The sequence below is a fragment of the Saimiri boliviensis genome, chromosome 13 (assembly GCF_048565385.1).
Source record: "Saimiri boliviensis isolate mSaiBol1 chromosome 13, mSaiBol1.pri, whole genome shotgun sequence".
NCBI lineage: Eukaryota > Metazoa > Chordata > Mammalia > Primates > Cebidae > Saimiri > Saimiri boliviensis.
In genome coordinates this window covers 48,504,352-48,515,832 of record NC_133461.1, presented here as the reverse complement: position 1 = coordinate 48,515,832, position 11,481 = coordinate 48,504,352, and the positions used below count along the sequence as shown (strand labels likewise).

Genomic DNA, 11,481 nt, shown 5'->3' with positions numbered 1-11,481 from the left:
TTATATTTGTTGAGCTGAAAGAGTGTGAAAGTGGCATCTATGTTACAAGAACAACCTTTTGTAATTAATTGCTCAAGTGGGATAGAGATAATTTACCTTTCTTGAATGTTTTCTGTTTTTGTTGTTTGCATTAAATGAAGGCATATCTTACTAATTTGGGTTCCTTTCCTTTCTTTCTTCCCTCACTGCCCTTATGCGTTATTAAAGTAAGTAGACCTACAGCTAAAGTAGATACTATCAGTAGCAAGTTCAAAACTCTGGGGAAGTTCAAAGCTTATTCTATCCCTCAGGTAAAGGGAATCTGATTATATTCAAGTGTATGATTTCTATTCTAGGCACGAGCATTTATGCCACTGTACTAGGGGAAACTGTTAGAGAAATAGAAGCACAAGTATATGTCTCTTTAATCTCTCTCACATGACCTTTGATCAACCTGTCTCCTTGTAGCTTTGTGTTACAGCGATCAGGGGAAATGTAGTGTTGGAGAGAGATGGCCACTGCCCATAGAAGGCCAGAAACTAAAAGAATGAAACTCAAGGAAAGGAGAATTGGGGAAAGCCACGTGAGCCAGAATCCAGATGAGACAGGAGAAACTTTAAGGTCTCATGTCAGATCCTGCCCTTCCATAATGACAAAAAAGCACTAGCCCACAAAACCCTGGTTTCTTATACTCTAGTCCTGGCAGCAACACATGAGGCTAAAACTGAGGAATTTCTAGCCTTAGCCTTTTCACTGTGTCTAAGTTCTGACAGGAGTTACTGACTACTTACTTTTTCAGGAAGTGAGTAGCAGCTCTGTTGAAATGGTGATCTCAGGACAGAGGTAAGATAATAAAATATACAAGGAAGTATATCTAGTGTTGTATCTCTGTGTGTTTTTACATATTTCAAATTTCTCTTTTTCTTTACTCCCTCTTTATTAGGGTTCTGCTCTCAAACTTTGGTCCTTTTATTAAAAAATTATACTATACTGAGTTAATCTGAGGGGAAGAGATTGTTTTAAAGTTATTGACCCAAGCTATTCAGCACTCAGAGGCTGTTTTCATATTTTCTGGTGTCTTAAAATCAAGCACATAAAGATATACTTACTCATTTATTATGTAAATGCCATTTTAGAAATATATACATATGGCCAAGTGTGGTGGCTTGCGCCTGTAATTCCAGCACTTTGGGAGGCTGAGTTGGGAGGATTGCTTGAGCTCAGGAGTTAGAGACCAGCCTGGGCAACATAGGGAGACCCCACCTCTACCAAAAAATTTTTTTAAAAATTAGCTAGGCATGGTGACACGCACCTGTGGCCCCGCTATTTAGTGGATTGGTCCCAACTACTCCAGCCTGTGTGACAGAGAAAAAGTTGTCTAGGAAAAAAAAAGATAGATATATACACATATATTCAAACATGTATACATTATATATCAATAAACAAAAATGTATAACATCAGCTTTAAAAATGTCCAATACTTACTTTTAGTGCCTTACAAAGTGTTTTTAAAAATCCAGTATATCCAGAATTCTACATGTTTAAGCAGCTTATCCAGTCACTGGAAAGGTACAGTTGGTTTTAGCAAAGATCTTCCCTCTCCAAGGTCTAGATTTTACTTCTCTAAGCACTAGGACCTCCACTATCTGTTGAGTGGCTCATTGCATTTTTGTTTCTTTCTTTTTAAGGCGGGGACCTTGAAGTAATTGCCTAATTAAAGCAGTGTTGGGAAGATGAATTAAGCAGAGTGGAGCCAAATTAGCTAATGGTTCTCAAACTTGGCTGTATAATGGGAATTATTACAGGAGATTTAAAAATAGATCCTACCTCCAGAGATTTTGATGTAATTGATATGGGGTGTGGCCTGAGCCTTGGGATTTTAAAAGCGTCCTAGGTGACTTTAATATGCAGTTAAGGCTACCAACAACCAAATTAGAGGTCAAGAGGTATTACAATTTATCAATTATGTTTTTCAGAGCAGTAATAGTTCCATTAGATTGTATGGATGTAGCATATCAAAATAATACAAATCACGTATGGAAATATTCTCTAAAATATAACATATAACTCTCACAGAGCTTGAAGAATGGAGCAAATCTCCAGCCAGGAAAGTCCCTAAAGTTCCTTGTGTTTCTAAATGACCCATTCTTTATGTCATTATTTAATATAAAGTGTGTAATGTTATTTGGAACAATAAGTGCTCTCTTTCTTTTTGTATAAAGTTACCATTATAAACGATTTTAAAGATGAAAGTGAAAGAGTAATATGAGTAAAACTGAATTCCAAAATAAACATAAATGAATTAGATATTCTTCAACTAGAAATCATCCTCGAAGCTTTACCTAACAACATTATTGAAGTGCATACTAGATTGGAAACTTATGATTAGATTTTGAATGAAAAACATCATCTTGGAGCATGTACTTCCTGAAGGTTTCAGTAGTTTAGTATTTTTAGCTCTTAAAATGATTTGTTCCTTCTTCACTTATAAAAATAATAACCAGGGAGAAGTATAAGGTGAGATATGGAGCAGGCATTCATGTCATTTTATGAATACTCACATATCTGTATGTGAATCCCAAGAAATTAATAGTTGTTAAAAATGCAGAAGGTAAGTAGGACTTATTTGAAAATATTTTTTCAGAGAAATGAGAGGATTATTTGCTTTTTATTTTTTATGCTAGTTGGAGAAAAAAGGTAAAGGATGTGTAAATAGGATTCCTATGTATTACAGATTTGTTGTAAAATTTAATAGCATTAGTAAAAACTTGGATGGAGAAGACATTGCTTGGATGATTTTCTTCACTAGGACTCTGTGGAGACAACAGGCAAGGGAAATAGGTCTTAGACAGCTTACTATAGTTTCTCAGCATTACACAGGTATTAATTGATGAAGTCAGGAATGAAATCCAAATCTGTGTAAATCCAAAATCTCTTCTATCTCTATTGTAACATCTTCCTGTGAGAGATTATCAAGAGGGCTGTGAAATTATCTTTAAACCTTTTAAAATACATGGGAATTTTCAACCTTGCTTCAGAGTTGCAGAAAGTAGGGAATGTATTAAACATGAGATCTATAATGTAAGTATTGAAATAGAGTAAAAATGGATTCCTCATGTAGCCTAGTCAGTTCTGGCTGCTGTCACAGAATACTTTAGGCTGAGTGGCTTAAACAATAAATGTATTTCTCAAAGTTCTGAAGTCTGGGAGTCCAAGATTAGGGTGCCAGAATTGCTGGGTTCTTGGTGAGGACACTCCTCCTGGTTCCCAGTGGGCCATCTTCTCACTGTATCTTCACATGGAGGAGAAAAAAAGATGTATTCCCTTCATCTCCTTATTAGTACACTAATCCCATCACAGGCAGGTCACTCTCATGACCTCATCTAAACCTAATTACCTCCCAAACAGGCCACTTCCAGAAAGCACCGAAGTTGGGATTAGGGCTTTAATAGATGAATTTTGAGGGTCCAGAGAGATTGTCCATAGCATGATTAAACATTTTTCTTCAAATCTTATTACCCTTAACCTAAGGAGATGTTAAATGCTCTGGAGATGGAAAAGGAGCTGATGACCATACAGGCAACAAATAGAGCAAGGCTGTGGGTGAGGTGGGTGCTGCCCTTGTCCGTAGTGAACTCCATTCTTGCTGGATTTAAATCCTTTCAGGGCCATCCTCGGGAAGATTTTGTGTAGCACCTGCATTTTGTTTTTACTGTACACTCAATTTGGATGTGTTTCTTCTGTAATACCTATCTTCCTATGCCTTAGGCTGTTGTCACTCAGTTCAGTGTTCTTTTTAACTTCCATCTCTATTTCTTTGTAGCTTACTTTCCTCTCTCCTAACCTGAGAATTCTTTGTTAACACAACCTCTTCTGAAATGAATGACTCAAATATGGGCATTTTGTCCAGTGACCAAGACTTTGAGGTTATATCTGAGAGCATAGAAACTTTTTGCACTCTTACAATTATACTTTGAGAAAGACTATTTACTTTGTTACATCTGTTTATTTTATGTCCTTGTAGCTTTACAGAAACACAGATTCTTCTATGAGTCTTTAAAAAACGTAAGGCCACCTGCCTTTATGTTTTAATTTTAAATATTACAAAACAAAATAAAACAAAATTCAAAACAATTTCCAGTGCTTTCATTGTAAAAATGCCAACAAATGTAATGTCTAAGGGTTTACCTGATGTACTTCCTCATTAGATAGATAAGAAAATGAAGATCCAAATGAGGGAAAGGGATTTGACTAAGATCGCAAAGCTAATTAGCAGCAGAACTAAAATGCAAATTCGAGGCTGTTGATTTCCTTATCAATGCTCATTGCAACAAGTAGTACTGACTTTTTAGAAAGTCAAGTTATGAAGCTGTAGAAGAGAAATATAACAACACCTCAAATAACTCAACAAAGTAGCTGTCTTTGCCAGTAATGTCATCAACATTTATTTTATAGTGATTACATAATTTCTTCCCATCTCACCAATGGTGGGCTTCCTTAAGGTTCTACCAAATTATTCTTTTGATTGTTTGACTATTTCTTTTATAATAATTTCTCAGTTTACAGTTGTGGCAAGTCTTCTTTAATTTGTTTTTCCCTCATGAAACACATTCAATCCATTGACAAATACTGCTGATTCTACATTCTCAGTGAATTTGTGTCTCTATTTTTTTCTCACTGTCAATGCCAAAGTGGCTTTTCTAAAGCACAATACAGCTATTTCCCGTCCTTGTCCCTCCAGGAAAATGGAAAGCTGGGGAACACATAGTGCAAAGCTTGGATCTGAGTCTCTAGACTTATTCCCACTTACTAGTTATTGCAGAGTAAATTGGGGAAAAAAATCATTATGTCTGTTCCCATGTCCTTGGCTAGAAAATGTGAATGATAACAACAACAATGTTGTGAGCCTCAAGTGAAAAAATTATATGCAAAATGAGAATGGCATAGCAGGAAGATAGAGCTAATAGAAAGAATTAAGACTTGAAGTCAAAATACCTGACTTGGACTTCTGTTTCTTCCTATACTTGAAGTAATTTAGGAGCGTTACTTTAACCCGTTATCTTATTTTTTCTATAAGTTAGCTACAATACTATTAATACTTTCATAGGATCATGGGGAAAATAATTAAAAACACTTAGAAAACCACATGTAGTCAGTAGGCACCTGATATTATTAAATGACTTGTAAACTTTAAAACATTTTAAAACAATGAAGTACATACTACCAGGGCTCAGATATAAACTCTGGACTCTGTATTTTTATATTATATAGTACTTCATATACTATTTTTGTCTACTTGAAGTGAGCATTTAATTCAATCAAAAGAATTGATGGCTTGATTAAATTTAACAATATAAGCAACAGTTAGTCATAAGAATGTTTTATAAAATCCAGGAAATAAGCAAATTTTGAATGACACTAATTAGGCAAAAAGCTCTGCAATGTTTACTTTGTGGTATTTGATAGAACTTTTAATTTGATTATCAAATTTTTTTTGGGTTTAAGAAAATAGTGGATTCATTACATTTTCTAAATGTAGACAAATTATTGTTGTGAAAATATTTTTAAAAGAAATATTTTCTTTTTTTTTTTTTTGAGGTGGAGTTTCGCTCTTGTTACCCAGGCTGGAGTGCAATGGCGCGATCTCGGCTCACCGCAACCTCCGCCTCCTGGGTTCAGGCAATTCTCCTGCCTCAGCCTCCTGAGTAGCTGGGATTATAGGCACGCACCACCATGCCCAGCTAATTTTTTGTATTTTTAGTAGAGATGGGGTTTCACCATGTTGACCAGGTTGGTCTCGATCTCTCGACCTCGTGATCCACCCGCCTCGGCCTCCCAAAGTGCTGGGATTACAGGCTTGAGCCACCGCGCCCGGCCAAGAAATATTTTCATGTTATATCTTTAAAAAAAGCAAATCATGAAAAACTGCACTTGTTCGGAAGTGCAAAAGATAAAAAAAACACAATGTATAAAGAAAATCAATTAATTAATCAAAGTTTAAGTGCTAATTATGTTTCAAGGTAGACATGAAACAATGACTTACCCACAGTTCTTGATCAGATACTGAGCTATAGTGTACTGTACCTATACTGATCAGTTTAGATTACTCATTAGTAAACTCAGTTTATTCCTTGAAGTTAGTCAAAAATTTAAAAGTTTTCCTCACTTGAATTCCTCAAAATGTCTCTTTGAGGAAAGATGTTGAATAAAACTCTTTTTTTTTCTGGAGGCTAGTATCTCACTCTCTCACCCAGGCTGGTGTCATCTCAGCTCACTGAAATCTCCACTTCCCAGGTTCACGTGATTCTTCTGCCTCAGCCTCCGAGTAGCTGGGACGACTGGCGCATGCCACAATGCCCGGCTGATTTTTTGTATTTTTAGTAGAGATGGGATTTCACCATGTTGTCCAGGTTGGTCTCGAGCTCCTGAGCTCAGGCAATCCGCCCTCCTTGGCATCCTAAAGTGCTGGGATTACAGGTATAAGACACCACACATAGTCTCATAAAACTTTTTTGAAAGACCATCAGTTCCTGTTTATTTCCCCCGATGTTTTACAAGTCAACTGACTGTGCCATTTTATTTGTGTCAAGTAGCTTGTGCGTCCCATTTCCATTTTTGTCAGACACTAATGCTATCTCGCAGCAGTGCTGTTCAGTGGGCCCAGGGGAGCCAAGTGTCCGTTTTTCCAGATGGCAAGCTGCCAGTCTACAGCACACCGTTGAAAGTCACAGATGGACTTCATTTCTTTGCAGAACCAAGGAACATCATTTACTTTATGTATACCTTTTTACATGATCAGCTCACAGTAGTTGATGTGATAGCTCCTGAAAAAGACACAGATTGAGAGACACCAACAGAGACATGGAGAGAAAGAGAGAGACAGGCAGATGCAGAGGGACACAGAAAGATGCTATTTTAGTGAATCCAGCCCATTTTCTAGGCCATTATAAAATGACATACTTATTTTGCAAACAGAAAGTTTTTAAAGATTATTGCCAATTTACAGAAACTTCTAATAGCTGGAACAAAATTCTCAATTTTTTCTAATTAAAATACCAGTTTGGGGAATGAATTTTTACCCTTTCATATTTAAACTGAACATTAAAAAAAGCTAAATCACTTTAAATGGTCTTTAAATTGCATTCGCTCTATCAGAATTGTTAACTCTTTTTGCCTAAGGAGAAAAACCTCCATATATGAATGTAATATCTGAGTGGAATAGAAAGTGGCCTTTCTATAATAAATATTTTGGCTATTACAGAGTTTGTATTTAAATGGGAAGTATTATGAGTTCCAACAATGGGGAATGCTAAATGAGAAATATGTTATTTCTTAATAACCATGTAAATGGAAACCTGAAGCATGGGAAACTGTAAGATCTGAAATAATATATCTACAGGTAGAAAGTTTAAATGCAAAGGGCTGTAAATCAGAAGATGCAGCAAAACATAGCATACAGCTGGGTAAGGCTGCAATCAAGATAGGGATTTCAGTATGAAGCCTACTAGATATCAGAAGATGGGTCATCCCTCTGGGTCTAATCTGTAAAGAAGAAGTTTGGTTTGGTTCCTTAAATCTCCCTTTTCTCAGGTGATATTGATTATAACTAAAAGTCAAACACCTACTGAGCAAGTAGAAAGCATTTGAGATAGTTTTGTTATTATAATACATCTTCATTTTATTATAAAGAAAAATGATATTTTTGGGGAAGAGGAATTTAGAAATGTAATGTTTTTTGATGATTCTGTTTCTTAATAGAAAGATTGATAATTCCTAAGTCTCATGTATATTGAATAACTACAGTATGATGCCAGCATCTGAGAGCTCATGCTATGATTACTGTTGTCCTTAATTTTTTCATCACCTTCAAATGTCTTTAATCAAATAATTAATGAATTTTATTCATGTCAGAAACAAAGGAATAAATTATTTTTATACTGAAAAGAAGTTATTTTAATTCACGACTAAAAGTGAAATTTTAAGTGTTACGATGGACAATGACAGAAAAATGATTATTTTTTAAATAAGATAGCATAAAGCTAGGCTTTTACAAAATACATTCTAAAAATAATAATAGTTTTATCTGTTGTATAGTACCTTCTTCCAAGATAAAATTTGAATTATAATTTAGAATATTATTTAAGTTATTATAACATTTCAACTTTTATTACAAGAGAGAAGGTTTAGGGCAGGATAAACAGATGCAAAGAACTGCAAGAAGTATTTTCAATTTTAAAAACCCTTCTTGATCATCTCTATTTTACTAACTCTTCTCATTTGTTTATGAAAGATTTTCAAAAGTATACGGTGCTAGTTCAGACGCTATGACATTCAAAGAAAAATGAATCATTTACACTGCTTTTCAGAAGCTTAAAGACTCAAAAATACAATGCAACCCTTGGAGTCCACAAATATATACCATCACCATAGAGAACCAGATATATACTTTTTAAATATTATGAGTAACATAATTGATTTTATATTCTAAGTATAGAGTTTTTAGATGTGGAATTGCTGGTCAGTAATCAGAGCATTAGTTTTTAAGGAAAAATCAACTTCAGTATTCTCATAGTAAGAGAAGCAGAGGGAAATTGTCATTTGATAATGAATTTGAAATATATATGTAAATAGCTTTATATTCTATATGAGGAATCTATGGCTCCATTGACTAAATAGTTTTCCCAAGATTCAAGTCTGATGATAGCAAAAGCTATCTTCAACTCAGAGAATCCTGTATGTAGCACTAGAACTCACTCCAGTATTTCCTGGTGTGGTAAGGCTTCATGGAGTTGGGAGGATTTTAAGTAGTTTCATTCCTCATTGTTTTTGTCCTCAGTATTGTGAATACAGTGGCTGGTACATGGTAGGAATTTGTTTAAAATTTGTTTGAGTTGTTGAAGAGTCAATGAAGAAACTCTAAGGCAATAATTTATATTACAGTGCATGATAAAACATAGGAGGCAATGTAAACACGGGAAGATGGGAGTGGCAAAGAGTTCTAGGAGACTCATGAAAAGTGACTAAAGCCTAGAACTTTCTTTCTCATTGTCTTCTAGCCCACTGTCCAGATTTCATCACTACAGTTCCATACAAATATAAAAGATTGGGTAATTTACAGAGTGCCAGTCTTCTATATACCATTCCTGCCATCGAAAAAATTCACTGTAATTGAAAAAAAATTAAGCCCACAACTTTCATATACTTTTTTCATTAATGTAAAAGTGAGTGCTTCATGTATTATTAATATAATGATCAGTGTTCACTTTAACGGGAACTGAGCTCAGCTCCCTTTCTCTTGATCTTATCTCATTCTCATAACAGCTCTGGGGTAGATGCTACTTTCACCCTTGGAAAGCAAAGAAACAAAAGCTGAAGCCTTTGAAGCTTTTCCAGGTCAAACTGCTTATCGGCAGTGAGCCTGGAATGTGGCTGCTGTGCTGACTGAAGGAGAGTTTCTGCTTGTAACAACCACAGGAGTATTCTGCTTTAAATATGTACTCTGCATAAATTAATTTTATAGGTTATAAATACACAGAAAAAGGAAAAAATAACAAAATAACAGCTCTGTTCTATGTTTAAAAAAAATACATTAGAACCAAGACACCTATTTGGTTTATTAAAGATTTCTCTAGAATTTTAAGTTGGTATATTCATTATGTTTTCAACAGAATAGAGGAATAATGTGTGTAACATTTCTTAAAAGTATTTGACCATGTAACACCTGTTTAAAAATTATTTTTTCCTAATTTATTTATTTCCTTTTCTGGTTTACTTTCTCTTAACTCTCTTATCTTCTCCAAGTATCTCAGCCTTGTATCATAACTACTAGCCCCAGACCATTACTTGCCATGGTAAAACATATACAAGGTAATTAAGAAATATTTCTTCAAAAATAGGTTGATAGCATACTCTGATATTTTGCTGCTATTGCTTTATTTTGAAACGTTTTTTTTTTTTTTTCTGAAAACTGTGAAAGTGTAAATCCATTGTTTTTTTTTTTAAATATACTTCCTAATAAAACTTTCATTATCCATTAGCTGAAGCCATTTGTCACTTTGGGCTTAATTTTTTTTTTTCAATTAGAATGAATTTTTTTGATGACAGGAATGGCATATCATTCATCTTGATGTTTTTCAATGCAAACGGTAGAATCTTAATAAATGTCAAATGTGACTTCTTTTCGTTTCCTCTAGGACTCAAACTTCCTATGAACACTTATGCATAAGCTATGTTTATTTCTATCCTGCCTACAATTAAGGTTATTTCAGGTGTTGAGAGATGAGGTTTTTAGATAGCAGAGATCTTCTCAAGTTAGACTGATTAATGGTCCCAGCTTTCATATTGCTTCTCACTGGTAAAGAAAAAGACATGGAATGCATTTTTTCTTACCAAAGAATATTTCATAAACTATATATATTTTTTTCCGATTGTAACAAATAACAATTTGAGATATCACAGCATCTGCTCACACTAGGAAGCCTAAAGGAGAAGAGATTACAGTTATCTAGTTTGGATATGACAGGTCTTGATGCTGGGAATGGAAAGGGAATATCAGCTTCAAGCAGTGGTGTAAATAGTGTGGTGTAGTCACACTGGTTACAAACACAGAAGGAGAGAACAGGGCCAAAAGCATTTGATCTGGGTGCCTTCAGATGATTCCTCCCATGCATCTGGGATGACTCCTGTTAGTCTCCATTGCATAGTGGCCCTGCTTCCTCTTGATGTCTTTGTTCATCTATAGCCTTGTAACCACTTTTACATGTTGGCACTGATTAGCCTTCTATTGAAGCATGTCTAACCTGTTGCCTACACAAAGTTATCCTTCACTGAGTCCCTGAGAAATTATTTCTATGCCCTGCTTCTAATCCCAGCCAGGTGTAGTACTTTTCTTGAGATGCCTCCCTAGTCCTGGATTTAATAGATGTCATCATGATTCTAAGAATCATTAACTTAGGGTTTTCTGTATTTATGAGCTTGAGATATAATTGAGAGAAAAAAATAAGAAAAAAAGAAAATTGAGTCAGTTTAGCTAAATTTTCCTTTTTTCTTATTTTTTTCTCTCAATTCTGTTCTTGGTTTTCTTGTTTGTACATTGTACGAATAAATTCTAATCATTTCTGTCTCTACTGGTGGCACTAGCTGTGTTTATGAAGGTTAAGTAATAAATAGATATCTGTGCACTAAAAACTGATACAATTATATGTTCCAAATCTAGATATTTTGAGAATATTTTTGCTCTTGTTATTGGTTTTTAACAGCCAGATATTCTTTCTTAGCCAAGGTTGTCAAGTAAGATTCAAATCAAGCATGGTAATGTTCATTAAGCTATGAGGATGCAAAGGCATAAAAATGATACAATGGACTTTGGAGACTTGGGCGGGGAAATGGGATGGGAGCGAGAAATAAAAGACTGCAAATATGATGCAGGGTATACTGCTTGGGTGGATGCACCAAAATCTCACAAACCACTGCTAAAGGATTATTCATGTAACCAAATGCTTC

At 34.9% G+C, this 11,481-nt stretch overlaps 1 long non-coding RNA gene across 1 annotated transcript in view; it reads right to left on the bottom strand.

The window, feature by feature from the left end:
* Positions 1 to 6,350: 6,350 nt before the first annotated feature.
* LOC120361634 (uncharacterized) overlaps positions 6,351 to 11,481 on the bottom strand; it is a 93,578-nt gene continuing 88,447 nt past the window's right edge. Inside the window, exon 4 of the long non-coding RNA XR_012513360.1 lies at positions 6,351 to 6,803. This is a non-coding gene — a long non-coding RNA (uncharacterized LOC120361634). The remainder of the gene's footprint in view (positions 6,804 to 11,481) is intronic.